This window comes from Leptodactylus fuscus, chromosome 4, assembly GCF_031893055.1.
Source record: "Leptodactylus fuscus isolate aLepFus1 chromosome 4, aLepFus1.hap2, whole genome shotgun sequence".
In the NCBI taxonomy this organism is placed as follows: Eukaryota; Metazoa; Chordata; class Amphibia; order Anura; family Leptodactylidae; genus Leptodactylus; species Leptodactylus fuscus.
The window spans coordinates 195,072,688-195,091,645 of NC_134268.1; the positions used below are offsets into that span (position 1 = coordinate 195,072,688).

General features: G+C 43.4%; 1 protein-coding gene across 1 annotated transcript in view; it reads right to left on the reverse strand.

Moving 5' to 3' along the window:
• Positions 1-18,958, reverse strand: part of ADARB2 (adenosine deaminase RNA specific B2 (inactive)) — a 549,803-nt gene that overhangs the window by 92,281 nt on the left and 438,564 nt on the right. The window lies entirely within an intron of this gene.

An 18,958-nucleotide genomic window follows, 5' to 3' on the forward strand; every position in this document is an offset into this window, starting at 1 on the left:
AGTTTGGTTTAATGTCCCTTTGGTAGCGTTGCCACTCTTAAGATTTTGGAAGCACTGGTTGGGTTACTGTAATCTATATAAGCCCATCTATAGTCACAGTGCAGGGATAATGGTCACAGTGATGTTACAGTAAAGGGATAAAGCTCTGTCACAGTACATGGACAATGCACACAGTGCAGGGATAATGGTCACAGTGATGTTACAGTAAAGCGAAATTGCACACAGTGATGTTACAGTACCGAAATAATGCAGATAGTAATGTTGCAGTACAGGAAAAATGGTCACAGTGATGTTACAGTAAAGGGATAATGTGCACAGTGATTTCACAGTACAGGGATAATACATACAGTGATGTCACAGTACAGGATAATACACACAGTGATGTCACAGTACAGGGATAATACACACAGTGATGTCACAGTACTAGTATAATACACACAGTGATGTCACTGTACAGGGATAATACACACAGTGATGTCACTGTACAGGGATAATACACATAGTGATGTCACAGTACAGGGATAATATATACAGTGATGTCACAGTACAGGGATAATAAACACCATACCTCCCAACTTTTGAAGAACCGAAAGAGGGACAAAATGTGTGGCGCGTGTATCGCGCTGCGGCAAATTTAGCCCCACCCACTTTTGTGTTGACTCCTCCCACTCATTAATTTTTCATGTGCCTGCACACAGTATAATCCTCCTACAGTCACCTGTAAATTATATGTTCCCCCTCTATCTCTCCCCCAGTTTCATATACACCCTTCATCTGCCCCCAGTTTCATGTCCTCTCCATCTCTGCCCCCAGTTTCATGTCCCTTTATCTCTGTCCCCAGATTCATGTCCCCCATCTCTGCCCCCAGTTTCCTGTCCCTCCATCTCTGTCCCCAGATTCATGTCCCCCATCTCTTCCCCCAGATTCATGTCCCCCATCTCTGCCCTCAGTTTCCTGTCCCCCCATCTCTGCCTCCAGTTTCTTGTCCCCCATCTCTGCCCCCAGATTCATGTCCCCTCCATCTCTGCCCCCAGATTCATGTCCCCCATCTCTGCCCCCAGATTCATGTCCCCTCCATCTCTTCCCCCAGTTTCATGTCCCTCCATCTCTGCCCCCAGATTCATGTCCCCTCCATCTCTGCCCCCAGATTCATGTCCCCTCCATCTCTGCCCCCAGATTCATGTCCCCTCCATATCTGCCCCCAGATTCATGTCCCCTCCATCTCTGCCCCCAGATTCATGTCCTCTCCATCTCTGCCCCCAGATTCATGTCCCCTCCATCTCTGCCCCCAGATTCATGTCCTCTCCATCTCTGCCACCAGATTCATGTCCCCCATCTCTGCCCCCAGATTCATGTCCCCACATCTCTGCCCCCAGTGTCATGCTGTCCTCTCCTTCATCTGCCCCCAGTTTCACGTTCCACCTTAGTGTACACATTACACTTATCTTCTCCTTCGCTCCCTCGCCGCTCTCTGCGCGCCTCTCTCTCTCTCTGACACAGGTGTAGACGCGATGTGACGTCATCACATCGAGTCTACAAGCCAGTAACCGGCAGCACCGGCGAAGCAAGGAGCTGACCTGTGACAGCTCCTTGCTTCAGCCGCGTATGTGTTCAACTCAGATCTGCGTCCTCTGCATGCAGATCTGAGTTGAAATCGGGACATACCTCCCTCCAACCGGGACCGCGGGACACGTCACCCAAATTGTGAATGTCCCGCGGAAATCAGGACGGTTGGGAGGTATGTAAACACAGTGATGTCACAGTACTACAGGGATAATAGACACAGTGATGTCACTGTACAGGGATAATACACACAGTGATGTCACAGTACAGGGATAATACACACAGTGATGTCACAGTACAGAGATAATACACACAGTGATGTCACAGTACAGAGATAATACACAGTGATGTCACAGTACAGGGATAATACACACAGTGATGTCACAGTACAGAAATAATACACACAGTGATGTCACAGTACAGGGATAATACACACAGTGATGTCACAGTACAGGGATAACAATTCACAATGATGTCACAGTACAGGGATAATACACACAGTGATGTCACAGTACAGGGATAACAATTCACAATGATGTCACAGTACAGTCATAATACACACAGTGATGTCACAGTACAGGGATAACAATTCACAATGATGTCACAGTACAGAAATAATCCACTTAGTGATATGACAGCACAGGAATTACCAGAAAAAAAGAATTCCATAGTACAGGTGTATTGCACACCATAGTGTCATATATTAGCACAGGCATAACACGTCACCATGCAACATCCCAGAAAAGAAAAGATAAAACACGATGATGTCACCAGGAAGGTAAAATAGCCACATGCTGGGGATAATGCAGTGATTTTGCAGCATTGAAATGGTCTAAAAGGCAATGGCCCCTTCCACCCTCCGTAGAAAGCATAAATGTATACATATATGAGTGGAGATGGGCCCTGTTAGTTGTTGGGCCCCACAGCAGCTGCTATGCCTGGTAGCTATACCCACAGTATCTGCTATACTACCTACGCTACAGAAACAATATGAGTAGGGGGTATACATTTGGCACTGGAACCTTCAATTATTTTTCTCAGGGACCTAAGAGCTCCATGTTACGCCTCTGCACGCGTGAGAATGATGTGAGCCATTCTGGCTTCCTAAATACCTGTACTCACTACATATCTGACTCAGAATTACTAATACATTCAACCCCATTAAAATTAACCAGTTTCATTCATTGCAGACTCCGATTTGCAGTGATCACAAGGCATCCAGACAAAAGAAATAATGTAACAGGCGTACCAAGCAGAAAAGGTCAGCAGGGGAGATAAATAAATAAGCCGGAGAAGAAATTTTTCCTCCAGGTCTTTATTATTTCAGCATTGCTTTATCTAAATGTTTTACAGAGGGAACAGAGAGGAGCGATTCATCAGTGGCTGGTTACTGAGTGCCAGGAGCACTTGTAGCTGCCAAATGACTGCTGTGTACACTGAGCGAATTGTCAGAGCTCGCAGGCTTTTAGGGTACACAAATTAATAACATAATATCAAAGATGGACCCAAAGTAGACACAAAATGTACTTGATCATAAAAGTAATGATGTGAACCCATCTGACAAGTCTTCATGCTGGGGACGAACAAAGGCTAACCTGTCATAGGTGTCAATATAAGAAAAATTCCCAAAAAATCTCTTCTCCGCCACCTCCGGTTCTTACCATTAACATAGACTTGTTATATTTGTCCAATAATTCCATCCCTATGAAGGACAGGAAGGGATGGGAGGAATGGGAAGCTGCGGACCACCTAATGCTGCTAATCTTTGGGGAAAAATGGATAGTAAAAACCAAATCTATCCAATACAACATACTGTAGATAACTGGAGAGGTTACACTATGTGATCAAAAGTATCCAGACACCCCCCAAAACATACGTTTTTCATATTAGGTGCATTGTGCTGCCACCTACTGCTAGGTACTCCATATCAGCGACTTCTTCATGAGAGAGCAGAATGGGGCGCTCCGTGGAACTCACAGACTTTGAACGTGGTCAGGTGTTTGGGTGCCACACATCACGCAGGTCAATGCCAAACGACGCTTCGCTTGGTGTAAGGAGCGTAAACATAGGACGATTGAACAGTGGAAAAAGGTTGTGTGGAGTGACGAATTACGGTACACAATGTGGCGATCCCATGGCAGGGTGTGGGTATGGCGAATGCCCGGTGAACGTCATCTGCCAGCGTGTGTAGTGCCAACAGTACAATTCGGAGATGGTGGTGTTATGGTGTGGTCGTGTTTTTCATGGAGGGGGCTTGCACTCCTTGTTGTTTTCCGTGGCACTATCACAGCACAGGCCTACATTGATGTATTAAACACCTTCTTGCTTCCCACTGTTGAAGAGCAATTCGGGGATAGCGATTGCATCTGTCAACACGATGGAGCACCTGTTCATACTGCACGGCCTGTGGCGGAGTGGTTACACCACAATAACATCTCTGTAATGGACTGGCCTGCACAGAGTCCTGACTTGAATCCTATAGAACACCTTTGGGATGTTTTGGAACGCCGACTTGGTGCCAGGCCTCACCGACCTACATCAATACCTCTCCTCAGTGCAGCACTCCGTGAAGAATGGGCTGCCATTCCCCAAGAAACCTTCCAGCACCTGATTGAACGTATGCCTGCGAGAGTGGAAGCTGTCATCAAGGTTAAGGGTGGGCCAACACCATATTGAATTCCAGCATTACCGATGGAGGGCGCCATGAACTTGTAAGTCATTTTCTGCCAGGTGTCCGGATACTTTTGATCACATAGTGTATGTCAGACCATGTAGACGTCAGTAGGAGTTACCTGTGTTATCCATGATCCAGTACCCAATATCTTGTCTCCTAATAGGTTCCGAGCATGGTTACTTTGTTACTATGTCTTAGGACCACATAATATTAGTAGCAGGAGAGGAGTGTGTTGATTTTGTAGAAGGCAGTGACCTGTTCAGTTTTATAGTTAAGGGTCAGAGCTAAATTTGGATCATAAAAGGGAAAGATTACCTGAAGCAAATAGAAGACCGTAGACATAAAGGGAAAGCAGGAGGGCCATATCTATCATGTATCACATAAAACCGCAAAAATAGATTAGACTTGTGAGAGCGCAATGAATCTCATTTATAGGACTCTGTACTTAAAGGGGGTATCCAGGGATAAAAGGTAACACCATATTGATATGCCATTAATGTCTGATCAATGTGGGGACCACTGATGGGACCTCCAGGGATGACTAGAATAAAGGCATATAGCGGTAAAGAGAAAAGTCACCTGACCTTGCCGATTTCGGAGGGATTGGCTGATTATGTTATGGGTATGGGGGACTCCTGTTAGGTGAGGCTTGGGGAAAGAAAGTTTCAGACATTCAGAATTTTATAATGCCGGACGCTTTGTTTCCTACGGAGACGTGTGGCCGTAGCTAACTATCCACTTTCCATGGTCAACAAATGCACGCATGAAGACGGAATAACTGGCTGCAAACCAAGCCTTCAGCTGACCGCCATTGAAGATGTATGAACACCTTGAAGCTTAATGGGGCACATGCACTTACAATTTATGGCATTGTAATTTTATTAATTTTTGTCACAGTTATTACCTCTTGTACTCCTCTATCGTCACCCCAACTTGTAGGAAAGTGGGCATGGTTTTCCGCTGCACCAGATTCATCATCATTTCCACTTTCTAAGAGATGGCATATACAGGTTCACAACACAGCATGCAATAGGTTTACAATGAGGTCTGAGTCTCGTCATAAATCTGGCTCATTCTCCGTCAGTGCAGGGATCACAAGATCGACTTACAATACGCCAATCTCGAAGAATCCCCCAATGTCTTTGATGAAGCAGCGCCACTCCCAACTTACACTCTGTTCACATCATATTGTTAGGAAATGTACAGTTTGCCATTGACGTCTGTTATAAATAAAGACAATGGCTATTTCTTTGCTCATGTATCTAAGGAAACTTGCAGACCCCATAGACTATGATGGGGTCCATATGAACTAGGCTTTCCAATACGGTCTGGAAAAAAAAGATATGCCGATACATAATGACAAGACATGTAAAAAGGACACTTCTCTGGCATACGTCTGGTCCATAGGCTAATGATACTTTTTGTGCAAACTTTAAGTGTGTATACACCAGCTGACCAACTATACACCAATAACGCGTTGTGGACACAGCTTAGCCACCGGGCCAGGCTTACTATACTGCCCTATGCACTTCAGTGCTGCAATTTCCTGGTTGTAGTAAAAAGCTGAAGGTGCCATGGTCATGGCGGCAATGTTCAGGTCTGGCCTTTTCACTGAATACAAAGCATAGGGCTATACATTGTGTAGGGTTGTGCTTGGTATTACAACTCAGCCCCATTTACTTGAAAGGGACTGAACTGCTGTTGTACTATGTGACTCATGAATGTATCCTTGTCACTTGGGGGGGATGCAATAATATGGAGGAGATGTCAGTGCTGTGAACTCTTCAAATAGCTGTCCAGAGGAGTCCACTGTGGAGATTGCTGCCCAATATGTGTCCAGCTGCCACCAAACAAGAGGAGGATGAGACGCATGGACTATCAAACCCCCCACCCTCCATGGACTATTAAACCCCCCACCCACCACCCAAAAGACCACTAAGCCCCCCCATCACCCTTCTACCCCATACCCACCGATACCCACATGCCCCAAACAAGAACGACGAGACTCTATGGACACTCAAACCCCCAACCGACGGACCCCGTACCCACCGCCCTCCACCACCCCCCAACCTCCTTTTTGTTTTGGCAACACCAAATGTCTTATTCTTTGGTAATGCTAATAAAGGACATTTGTATTTGTATATGTATTTGTAATAGCTGATCTGCAAGGTTGGGTGTAAATCTTAGAAAACCCCTTTAAAAATAGTTGTTTCCACCAAAACCCAATTTGTTATGGACAATTTCTCATGCAACAAATTCAATACTCAAGAAAATCCTTTACAGACTGCAACACTCAGCACAACCACTGGGTGGCCACACTTAGCCGTAAATAGCACAGCACTTTGTGGCACAATGCAAAATCATGTTGGACTGAAAAGCCAGTCCTCTCAAATACATGCATATTGTATCTGTACATATATCTGGACAGATTTTATAGTCTTTAGGTGAGTTATTTCTAACACATGTATATACCAATGAGATATGCTGCAATAATTCCCTATATACTACTAGTCTCTGTATTTCAGTCCATGTTCAGAATTGTGTATTGCTATTTTTCTTGCTTTGTCACCAGTGCCTACTGAGTAAATAGTTCCAACATGGAGGAGATTATCAGCAATTATAAAGCCGACATATGTTCCACTTTGCCCATTGTCTGTGGCTTTGTGCTAAATAATATATATAAAACAAATGTGCTGAGATTTTCATCAGTAGCCTTCTGGGTAATACTGGCATTCCACTCTTGTCAAAAAGATATTAAATCAATAGATTATACAAAAGAAAGCCTTTTAGTAAACATTTTTATTCAGTTACGGCCTCTGGGTTTATTGGGTAAAGTATCTGAAAGGTTAGATTTGCATATCGGTAGGAGCCTACACTACAGAAAAGATACAAAGAAATAGGATTTGGCTACAGTGTGATATTTGAATGTATTAAGTATTCTAATAGTCACATGTATTATTCAGGAATGACGCCGTGTTTGTACTACAGGGTAGGTTAGTTTTATAGAAAAACAGAATGCAGCAGGGGTATGGGAAAGGCGGTAAATGGGACAGACCGCCATAAGACCCAAATAATATGGTAGACGACTGCATAGCTCTGCAAACAAGTATATGGTATTCCAGACACCTATGAAATAACAATGATTACAAATAAAAATCTCAAAGACTAAAGTGCCGCAATCTGTAGCTCTATAATAACAGCCTCATCAGTATACTCCAACAGTGTGAAATGAAAAATACTTACATGAGTGAGTAAGGCCGCGTTCACATGGGAGCCTCGATCTTAGAAATGTGATTCTCTACTGATTAATTTATTAATATGCCCTGCCAGGTAACTAAAAATGTGCTAGAAGCTTTAAAGGAGTCTGCCACCAGATCTTGGCATTTCATTTCAGCCCCACAGACAAATAGGTTAGGGTCACCAGGTCCAGCATATTAACCCAGCTCCACAGATAGGGTTAGGGTCACCAGAACCAGTATTTCAATCTAGCCCCACAGACAGATAGGTTAGGGTCACCAGAACCAGCATATCACCCCAGCCCCACAAATAGATAGGTTAGGGTCACCAGGTCCAGCATATCACCCCAGCCTTGCAGATAGATAGGTTAGTGTCACCAGAACCCAGCATATCACCCCAGCCCCACAGGTAGATAGGTTAGTGTCACCAGAACCCAGCATATCAGCCCAGCCCCACAGATAGATAGGTTAGGGTCACCAGAACCCAGCATATCAGCCCAGCCCCACAGATAGATAGGTTAGGGTCACCAGAACCCATCATATTAGCCCAGCCCCACAGATAGATAGGTTAGGGTCACCAGAACCCAGCATATTAGCCCAGCCCCACAGATAGATAGGTTAGGGTCACCAGAACCCAGCATATTAGCCCAGCCCCACAGATAGATAGGTTAGGGTCACCAGAACCCAGCATATTAGCCCAGCCCCACAGATAGATAGGTTAGGGTCACCAGAACCCAGCATATTAGCCCAGCCCCACAGATAGATAGGTTAGGGTCACCAGAACCCAGCATATTAGCCCAGCCCCACAGATAGATAGGTTAGGGTCACCAGAACCCATCATATTAGCCCAGCCCTACAGATAGATAGGTTAGGGTCACTAGAACCCAATATATCAACCCAGCCCCACAGATAGAAAGGTTAGAGCCACTAGAACCCAATATATCAACCCAGCCCCACAGATAGATAGGTTAGGGTCACTAGAACCAGTATATCAACAAAGCCCTCGCAGATAGATAGGTTAGGGTCACAATAATCAAATGGTGTTTTGCCCTTGTAAATCGTTGCCTTAGTTGCTGAGATATCACCATGCTCTTTGGAGTAACAAGGGCATTGCCAGCAGTGCCCTCAGCAGAACTCATTTGTATATTGACAGAAACAGCAATATTGCAGCAATGGTGACATCAATCCACAAGGGGATAATACTGTATGATTTAGGTGGTGCTAGTCTCTCTGTCTTTGGGGTTGGTTTGCTGCGCTTCTTTAACACACTCTCTCTAAGAGTTCTTTGCCTACTGTTTATACAGGGAACCTAAAGGGGTTTCCCACATACATAACCATTTTTCAATTTGTAGGTAATTAAAAGTTAAACATTTTTGCAAATATAAGTAATGAAACATTTTGCAGAGTTTTAAAGGTGTTCTTTAACCATCTTGTGGTCACAGTCTTATATTGATCGGTTGCCAGTGGATACAACCATGGATGCAGGAACTTTCTAAGGTCAGAAAATCAGCCATGATGTTGTTATTGTGGCCGGGATATCTTCTCATACATGTAGTGTTCCTGCCTGATTCAAATTGGGGTGCATTAATTAATTAGGAAGGAATTAATTAATACTAGACCTATTTCTAATTAAAAAATAAGCAAATATTTTTACATTCCTGTCTACAGCTAAAAAGTTACAAATTCACACGTCTAAGAAGAGGTGCTATTCACTAATTCAGGATAATAGTAGCTGACACCCCATCTCCTGTATAAATAACTATTCTCTGAATAAAAGGGGATCTAAAATCTGATTTTTAATAAAATTACTTAAAAACATGGGTTGCTAGCTGGAATACTTTCTAAAGCGGACCTTTCAGGTTCTCATAGATGTGCGGTATTATATACCGCTACAAAGCCGACAGTGCACTGAATTCAGCGCACTGTCGGCTTTCCCAGTATGCGTCCTGGTGCTGGAGACATTGGTGCCGTTAATCTCAGCACTGATATCTCCCACTGTCAGAAGCGCAGCCTTACAGCTTAGGCCTGGTTCACATCTGCGTTCGGGTTTCTGTTCAGGGAGACCGCTTGGGGACCCCCCTGAATGGAAGGAAACCTATATACATTAAAAAGTGGTTACCTAATGAAACTTGCGGACCCCATAGACTATAATGGGGTCCATATGGTTTCCGCACGAAACAGAGAGAAAAGTGCTGCTTGTAGGACTTTTTTTCTCCGCATGTTTCATGCGGAAATCAAGCAGAAACCACATGAACCCAATTTTAGTCTATGGGGTCAGAAGGTTTCCCAGGTAAATGCTTTATAATGCGTATAGGTTTCCGTTTGGGGGGTCCCCAAGCCGTCTCCCTGAATGAAAACCCGACTGCAGAAGTGAACCAGGCCTAAGCTGTATGGACGCCCTTCTGACAGTGGGGAGATATCAGTGCTGAAATTAATGGCACTGATATCTCCAGCACCAGGGCACACACCGGGAAAGCTGACAATTCAGTTCAGTGATTTATTCAGCACTGAATAAAATAATACTCTGCGGTATTGCAGGACTCTTCAGAAATGAAGCAAGGTCAATATAACTGTTGATATTTTGCCTCACTTCCCCAATGGCCTCCATTTATTATACTCTGGGGACATAAAGTATAATAGTGTTTTGTGGGTGCCGAACCTCAAACGTTTTGTGTTTGGCAAACCTGAATTACTTGGAAATTTTGCATTGAATCTGGTCTAAATGAATCAGTTTGCTTATCCTTGAAAAGAAGGATTCTGGAGATCTTGGTGACAGCGCCTTCCCATGGCTCATATAGCTATGCACTCGTTTTCCTCAATTCTTTCAGCATAAAACAAATAACATTTCACTGGCCTGTACTAAATGGAGGCAATGTTTTGCACTTAGCACTTGGCATGGTTTCCTTCCATATCAATATTGTGGGGTCAGTACTGCATCTGGCAATGAATAACCAGATGGACGGTTTCCTACTGAACTCTAACCCACCAACTTATCCCAACAGGGACATATATAAGATTGGCTGCGGTCCTGAATAATTCAATACAACGGAGCTGCATGTTCAGTTCACAGCATTGTAACTGCTGTAGGAAAAGCCTCAGGTGTCAAGCTGTTGTACTAGAACAGATATTAAATTAGCGCAAATAGGTTTTCTTTAACTACATAAAAGCTTCTATGAAATCACCTGCACTTGGGGGAAAGAGACGGAAAAATATTGCTTTGTCCACATTGCTATAAAATACATTAACTCCGTCTTCTAGATAACCCTTGAATATATATTCAGTACGTACAGATGTAGAAAATCCAGAGATAAGCGAATTATCTCAACATGAAGCTAATTTGTTACAAATTTCTCCAAACTTTTGAAATGCCCAAAATTGCTCTAAATGTTTTATAGATGGGGGCAACACTGTGGCTCAGTGGTTAGCACTGTAGCCTTGCAGCACTGGAGTCCTGGGTTTGAATCCCTGCCGGGAACAACATCTGCAAGGAGTTTGTATGTTCTCTCCGTGTTTGTTTGGATTTCCTCTCATTCTACAAAGACATACTGATAGGGGAAAAAAAGTCCATTGTGATCCCTAAATGGCGCTCACAATCTACATAAGAAAAAAACATGTTTTATAGAGCAAAAGTAGGCAAAAAAGAAAGATCACATGACCTTGAATGACAGACTTAGGCTTCCCCATATTGCCTTGCCGGCAGCCCTCCATCTACCACAGCCAATCATCAAGAACTATATTGTAGGTGGGAGTCACAGGCACTATAAGAGAGCCAAACCAGGAAATAGGAGAGGAAGGAAGGAAGGAAGTAAAGAAGGGAGGGAGGAAAGGAGGAAGGAAGCAAGGAAGGAAGGAAGCAAAGAAGGAAGGAAAGAAGGGAGGGAGGAAGGGAAGAATGAAGGAAGCAAGGAAGGAAGCAAAGAAGGGAGGGAGGGAGGAAGGAAGGAAGGAAGCAAAGAAGGGAGGGGGGAAGGAAGGAAGCAAAGAAGGGAGGGAGGAAGGAAGAAAGCAAAGAAGGGAGGGAGGAAGGAAGGAAGCAAAGAAGGGAGGGAGGGAGGAAGGAAGCAAGCAAAGAAGGGAGGGAGGAAGGAAGCAAGGAAGGAAGGAAAGAAAGGACGAGGGAGGGAGGAAAGGAAAGAAAGAAAGAAAGAAAGAAAGAAAGAAAGAAAGAAAGAAAGAAAGAGAAAGAAAAAAGAAAGAAAGAAAGACAAGAAATAAAATAAGAAGGAAAGGAAGGAAGGAAGGAAGGAAGGAAGGAAGGAAGGAAGGAAGGAAAGAAGGGAGGAAAGGAGCAAGGAAGGATGGATGAAAGAGAGAGAGAAAGAAAGGAAGGAAGGAAAGGAAAGTAAGGATGGAAAGAAGGAAGGAGGGAGGGAAGGGAGAAAGAAAGAAAGAAAGAAAGAAAGAAAGGGAAGGACAAAAAGGAGGGAGGGCAGGAGCAAGGAAGGAAGAAAGAGAGAGAGAGAAAGGAAGAGAGAAAGAGAGAATGAAAGAGAAAGAAAGAAAGAAAGAAAGAAAGAAAGAAAGAGAGAAAGAAAGAAGGGAAGGACGAAAAGGAGGGAGGGGAGGAGCAAGGAAGGAAGAAAGAGAGAGAGAGAGAAAGGAAGAGAGAAAAGCCAGCCCCCATTGTATAGGTAATTACATACATGTGAGGTGAGTGGAGGAGGGGGCAGAGAGACCATGGGGGACTGAATGATGCTTCGTGTTACATAGTTTGGGGCTAGGATGAGGCCAGAATCCTCAAATCCATTGATCTGCAATAACCCAGGAAAGGTAAGTTACCAATCCTGTAGAACCCCTTTAAGGACAGTAATAAAGTTGAATTTAGTACTCGCCACCCAAACAGCCTCATTGTGGGTTTGCAGAGGGGGTCCCTTCTAACATAGGGTACTGCCCTTGTGGCCCCAACCTAATAGTCATCTTCTACACACTATTCAAATTGCACAATTTTCCCTCTTTAATACACATCTTTAGTCTTACCATATATATATAAAACATAAATTGTATATCACATATTAACTGTTTGTTGGATGGAAATAAATGTCTTTGGGCTGTTTATAATCTCCAAGAGGAATTACAGAGCCGTGCCGTTCGGATGGTAAGGACACGATTTAAGTAGTCATTACAAACATATTGGATTTCTTCTTTTTATTCCTGTCAAGGTTCATGCTGTCTTTTAGCCTAATAGTTGTGGATTTCCCGCTGTAGCAATGCTAATGGTCTGATACTTGATTTGTAGGGGCATATGGCAATCTGCTTTTCATACTATTCAAGTCTTGGGTCTCTCCTCAGGTTTCAAATTATCTGGCAAGACTTTGTAAAGTTGGAGAAGAGAAGAACTTCTGAGAACATTTCTTTTTTAGCCCAAGGAAATCATCTTGTCTGCCATGGAAATAAAATATTTCTGTCTTATAGCAGTTTGAAGATCTCTGCAGTAGAAGGACATTGGGCAATATGATTTATCTGATATTTAGTAATTTAGTACTGACACATTGCAAGGTGACACACTGACACATTACATCATGTGCAAGGTTTAGAAAGGAGGTGCTTGTCGTTTCTCATGCTCTGCCTCCTCTGAGCCTTCTCTTTTGCATGGTGGTTACTTTAAGATGTTCCTACTTAGGTTGACATCACGTAGCGGTGTAGAGTATTTGTATCCTGGTTCTGTATGTAAGTGGTACAGTATGAATATAGGACTATCCACTAGAGAAGGGTGAACATCTCAAGATTTGTTTCTTCTTGGGTTCAGGTGGTTGGGTCTCAGTGGTGACATGGTCAAGTGTCATGACGTGGAAGAGTCCCAATCACAGGCCTTGGCAGTGACCTCAGGGCAAATGACGTAATTCAGGGGGCCGGAAGAGTCCAGAAGAGGACCTAAAGAGAGCACGGGATGCTGGAAAGAGACCTAGAAGAGGCGAAGAAAGATGAGTATAACTATTATTTTTTATACCTTTCCAGAGCCTTCACTGAAGAGAACTCAGAATATAATAATTTCTCTTCCGGTTCACAGGTGGTGAACCCCCAAAACTTCACGTGTGGATCAAACCCAAAATGAATAGAAAATTCAGGTTGAATCTGGTTCGATCTGCACCCGTTCACTCATTTCTACTAACCACCAGTGTTCATGAAAGACAAAGTAGAGATGTGTCCTACCTTACTACCTTTCATCTTGGCTAAACATGTCCAGATATGGATGTCTTAGGATGATCAGTTTTACAAAACAACATATTTTTAGTATAATAGAATATCACTGTGACATAAATTGCAAGCCAATATTGTACTGAAAAGCTGATCATCTCACAGCACATATCTGGGGAGGTCCAGCTAAGAGGAAAGGTAAGGAAAGACAGATTTATATTCTGACGGCAAGACGATGAGGAACATTGGCATCTACACAATGAATTCTGTCTTCTTCTGGATCAACATTGCAGGATAATAGACTGAACTGGATGGACATATGACTTTGCTCCCCTTACAAACTGTGTTGCTATGTTAGTCCCTGTTGTAGCCCTCACTGAATAGGGATATACAGTCCTTCGATGTATGAAGAAATGCTTTTGAGGTCCCTTATTGTGTTGGCTTCAACATCACTGGTTTGTATGATAAAGACCACAGAAAGGTCACCATGCTGTTAATAAGAATGGCCAGAGTTGCTCTGTAATGCTATTTCCATACATTACTACCCTTTAGCCATACATATCTATTACAATGGGTCCATATAGTCCATTTGAAGTGCTATATCTATACATGGAGGCACATTATTTAGAAAAGGGAGGTGACAATTATGTTCTTTACGCTATCCTGCAAGTTCTGTACTTTTTGGTTACTGTTGCTAGTTTATGTGCTCTATGCCACTGCACACCCCATTTTCATAGGTGAGAATATAATAAAAATTCATTGTGAAAACACAAAAATAAACCCTCCTAGTAAAGTGTGAATTATAGTCACCCTTCCCTTGGCTGATACACAAAAACTACAGCATTTCTTTCCCGCAATCACCTGAACCAATGAGGATTTATGAGTGTGCTGAAGAAGAAAAATGATAACTGATGAGGAGGGGTCTGTTATTTGGAAAGCTGCAGCGAAGTCATCTATCTGAACTAATAATTCTGTTTGAGCAAAGATTAGATTACAAGGTCATCATCTCAAGTCAGTTTAAGGAACCTGCAGCTCCGCAGCTTTGCAGTACTAGGAGGCGAAGCAGTAAAACAAGAACCAGATGAAATTAGAATGGCTTTACTATAGTTATTACATAACCTAACTATGGGAAACTTCCATACTATAGATGATTTGGAATATTGACCAGTATTAGCATATGGCAAATATTAAATGGGTATTCCTACAAAGTGATGGATATGCAATCACTTGCTCTTAACCCATATATGCCGGAGGTTGAAATTTTTGAGTTGTGTACTATGCGGCTGCCGTTCCAATAATGGAACTCTAGGGATAAACGGGTTAAGAGTACAGATGAGCAAGTACTATTCGAAACGGTAGTTTCGAATAGCACGCTTCCACAGGAATGAATGGACGCAGCCGGCACACAGCCGGAGCTGGCGTCCTGCCGCTTAACCCCCTGCGCCGGCCGCACCCATTCATTCCTATGGGAGCATGCTATTCGAAACTACCGTATTCACCTTTCTTTGTGCTGTGTATGGCAGATGGCCTTCACCTACCAGTTCATAGAGAAATGCAAACAGCAGAGGTGAAAACTTATCAGTATTGCAGAATACAAGTCATATATCGGCCAAAAATAGTCTTCATGTCTACACATGCTGTACCACCAATTTATGCAAAGTTTGTTGAAAGGTTAGATGTACTTTAAAGTAGTCAGAGCTAGGACACGAGTTAGGGTCCCTGCTCTATAGATCCAGTAGGTAACATCTTGGCATGTTCAGATTTACCAGTAAGGTTCAGACAATCTTAAGATTTCAGGATCGATTTTAAAATCCGATTTCTGATCATTTTTCAGCTGATCCCGATCGTCAAATTTGCTCGATCTCCGATCGGGATCCGATCTTTTCCGATCCCGATCTCTCAACCCTATTAACCAGATATTTAGGGCATGTTCTGGGGTGCGGTACACATAACACTATGTACATATTTTCTGGTCCTCATTAGCAATAGACTCTGCATTCATAGGGCTCATTCACACGAGGCAAGAGGGGTCTGATTATGGCGCTGAATCCATGTCATAATCCGCCCCCTCACAATGGAGGTCTATGTAGACCGCTAGCGCTCTTTTTTCCGTGAGTGGCATGTTGCACCCCGTACATACACCTATAGCAGATAGAGGTGAGGCAAGAGTTAAGCCATGTGTATTCTTCTCAAACATCATATGTTGTCCGTAACAAGAACAGAATATTATAGTGAAAGGTCTGCTTCCGAACAATGACGGATGTCCACATCAAAGTTGTCCCCTTTATTTCACCTGAGATTTTGTTGCAAAACATAAAAGAGAATTTAGATAGAAGACGATGCATCAATCTCATGCTAGTTCCTATAATAGTCTAAGACAATCTATACAGTGGCAGATACATTGTAGCTGTTCTACAGACTATTCATGAATGAGACATCCAGGTAAAGCCTCAATATCATTTTTCCTAGTTATATCACTTTAATGTATAAATATATTTAATTTCCTACAACATCTTCAAGACCTGCTATTACTTCTCCTCCCAGGTATGGTTTAGTAAATACCTGTATTTTCCATAAGATAACAATTATTTCCCATATATCTCCCTTTAATTTTCTGCTTCTCCTGAATATTTTTGCATAAATTGACAGCTGGGTGTTACCATTCACCACGTTAGAGAGGTCTGACCATAAATAGTCTGGTAGGATCAGCCCTGGCTGGACAGTTATTACTCTTGGTTCATACCTGCACTTGGGTTTCTGTTTTTTGAGTCCGCCAGCCAGTTAATAATTGAATTATTACTCACTGTTTATAGATTAGATTGTGGCCATAGTCTCTAGACTAAAAGAGATGCTGGTGCTAACCCTTTCACTACCAGGAATAGAACCATCAGCTCTTTCTATCCCTGCACCACCACGGATGATCATAAATACTTCTCCACCCTAGGACCAGTGCAACCTGGCCTGACGCGAGTAGTCTAACTGCTCTTGATAAAGGGCTGGGATCAGGGGTGAACATACCTTTTTTGCCGCCCGAGGCAGACGACAGAAAGCGGAGCGAAGGGCGGCGTGGCGGAGCGTAGGGGGGCGTGGCGGAGCGGCGTTAGCAGGCAGAGAGCAGGCAGGAAGAGGACCTGCTCTCTGCCTGAGCGTCAGGGGAGGCCGCTGGAGCAGCGCTGCGTACACAGGGCCTCCCCAATCCACCGCTCGCTTCCCGTGCCGGGCTGCTGAGACGGTGACGCTAAGCCAGTCCAGGACACCTTGTCCTGGACTGGCTTAGGTAAGCAAAAATGCCCCCCCCCCAGGGCCCTGGCATAGCGCCGCCTGAAGTGGTCGCTTCAGGTCGCCTCATGGGAGGTGCGGCGCTGGCTGGGATAAGCCCAAAACACGTCATGTTGGCCATTGTTCTTAGTGGTCTCAAATAAAAGGATTTTGACCAAAGACTACTGGACTGTGAGCGCAAATCTCCTGGTTTCTCCCTCTACATTACCGTTTTCAATGGATGGAAAACAGACGATCAAAGAAGTGGACATTTGAATAGACACATTGGATTTCATGTGTTCTCAAAACGGACATTGCAAAAAACAAAAAAAAAAAAAACAACCCAAGTTTAACTAGAGTTGAAAAAAACTGCCATAGATCATCAGGGTTGTAGATATTAACGCCCTTCTTTGCCCTAGAGTACAGTACGGGTTCACATCTACGCTCGATGACTGTTCAGGGATTTTGTGCCCCATTCCGCTCAAAAATGTGGAGAGAAAAGTCCTGCAAAAAGTCCACATTTTTCGGGTAGAAACCCAGAGAACCTTATTATAGTCTATGAAGTCTTCAGGGTTTTGCGGGTAACCACTTTTTAAGCAGATTGGGTTTCCATTTTTCAGATCCCCAAAGAACGGAAACCCCAACGGAGGTGTTGCGCTAGTGTAAACCAATCCCTCATTGCCTGGCCTTCTAGGTACAAAAAGGGAACAAGGTACACAACTATATCCAGTGTTCAGACCTGAGCTTATTTCATGTTGTATTCATGTCATTGTATATGAGAATAATAACAAAAACAACCATATACTAATATAATTATAATGACTATAATAATAAATGACATCTGTATGATATCTTCTTAAAACCCACCGGTTATGTCCTATTGTATTCGCGCGGCACCGACTGACCGATCCGGCACAGAGGTCTGTCCACTAGTTTCTGATTAAACCAGAAGTAATTTATTTTTTGTTTGTGTTTCGCTATTGCAGCCTGAGCCTTCACCTAAGATATATATCTCGCTTCTTGCTGCTTTTCCATCACTTGTCATTTTTTTTTTTTGCAAGAGCAAAACAGAAAGTACAAAATATACTAATCCCCCCATCAACCTTGGAAGATATAAGCTGTGTGCAAAGTTTTTTTTTTTTTTTTTAGATGCGATAAAATCTTGCCTATAACCATGTCCAACCTTTTCAGCAGTAAGTCCAGATGGCTTTGCAGCCCATATAACAGACTTTACCCACTGAAGCCTTTCTAAGTGACAGGGTATCTTTGTTTCTCCGTTGTGGTAAATGCACAAAGAAAGTGGCGCTGGAAATGGCTCACATTAAAAGTCCTCAGGAGCAAACACTCAAGAAAAAAAGCAAATTATACCTGTTGGTCGGATGCTTTTCACAGCATAAGAAGCATTAGGGGAGATTCTTGCAAACACAGGACTTTTAGAGTTTCAGTGTACGGAGCAGTCACGGCATTAAGGACAGATTTGAAGAAGTTCGACATTATTTTAAGATTGTCACATGGTAAGTGGATGCGCTCTGCTAAATTGCTGGACAAGTCATTTCAGTCCGCTATCAAGAATCCATTCAGATCCTAGGTTTAAGAAAATCTGAAGAGTTGAAATCCTTACTGCAGAGTCTAAATACTACTAGTAGTCTGGTACGCTAAGCAATTGTAGAGAGGCTGGAATTCAACATTGTCTATATGTAGAATCGTGTTCTGGCCCCAGTTCTACACTGTCTACCAATAAGTATTGGGACCCCTGTGGTAGAATGGAAAAACAACATTTCTTCCTATCCAATAGTTGGTAGACCCCAGCAGATGCTTCCTTACGGATGGTGTTGATGGACACTATACTCCCGGATGCCTGGTGATACTCCTGGTGTATGTGAGCCATCGGTTGGGTGCGGTTTCTCTGGCCAGCCCTCGTGGCTCTCTATCACCCAGTTTCAGGGTTCTGCCGACTCGGGGCACATTCCGACAATCACTGTTCACCTTCCACTTCGTAATCACATACGCCACTGTTGATATTGGGTAATTCAGTTCGCTTGCTATGTCCTTTAAGGATCGACCATTTCTGTGGTACCCGACAATTACCCGT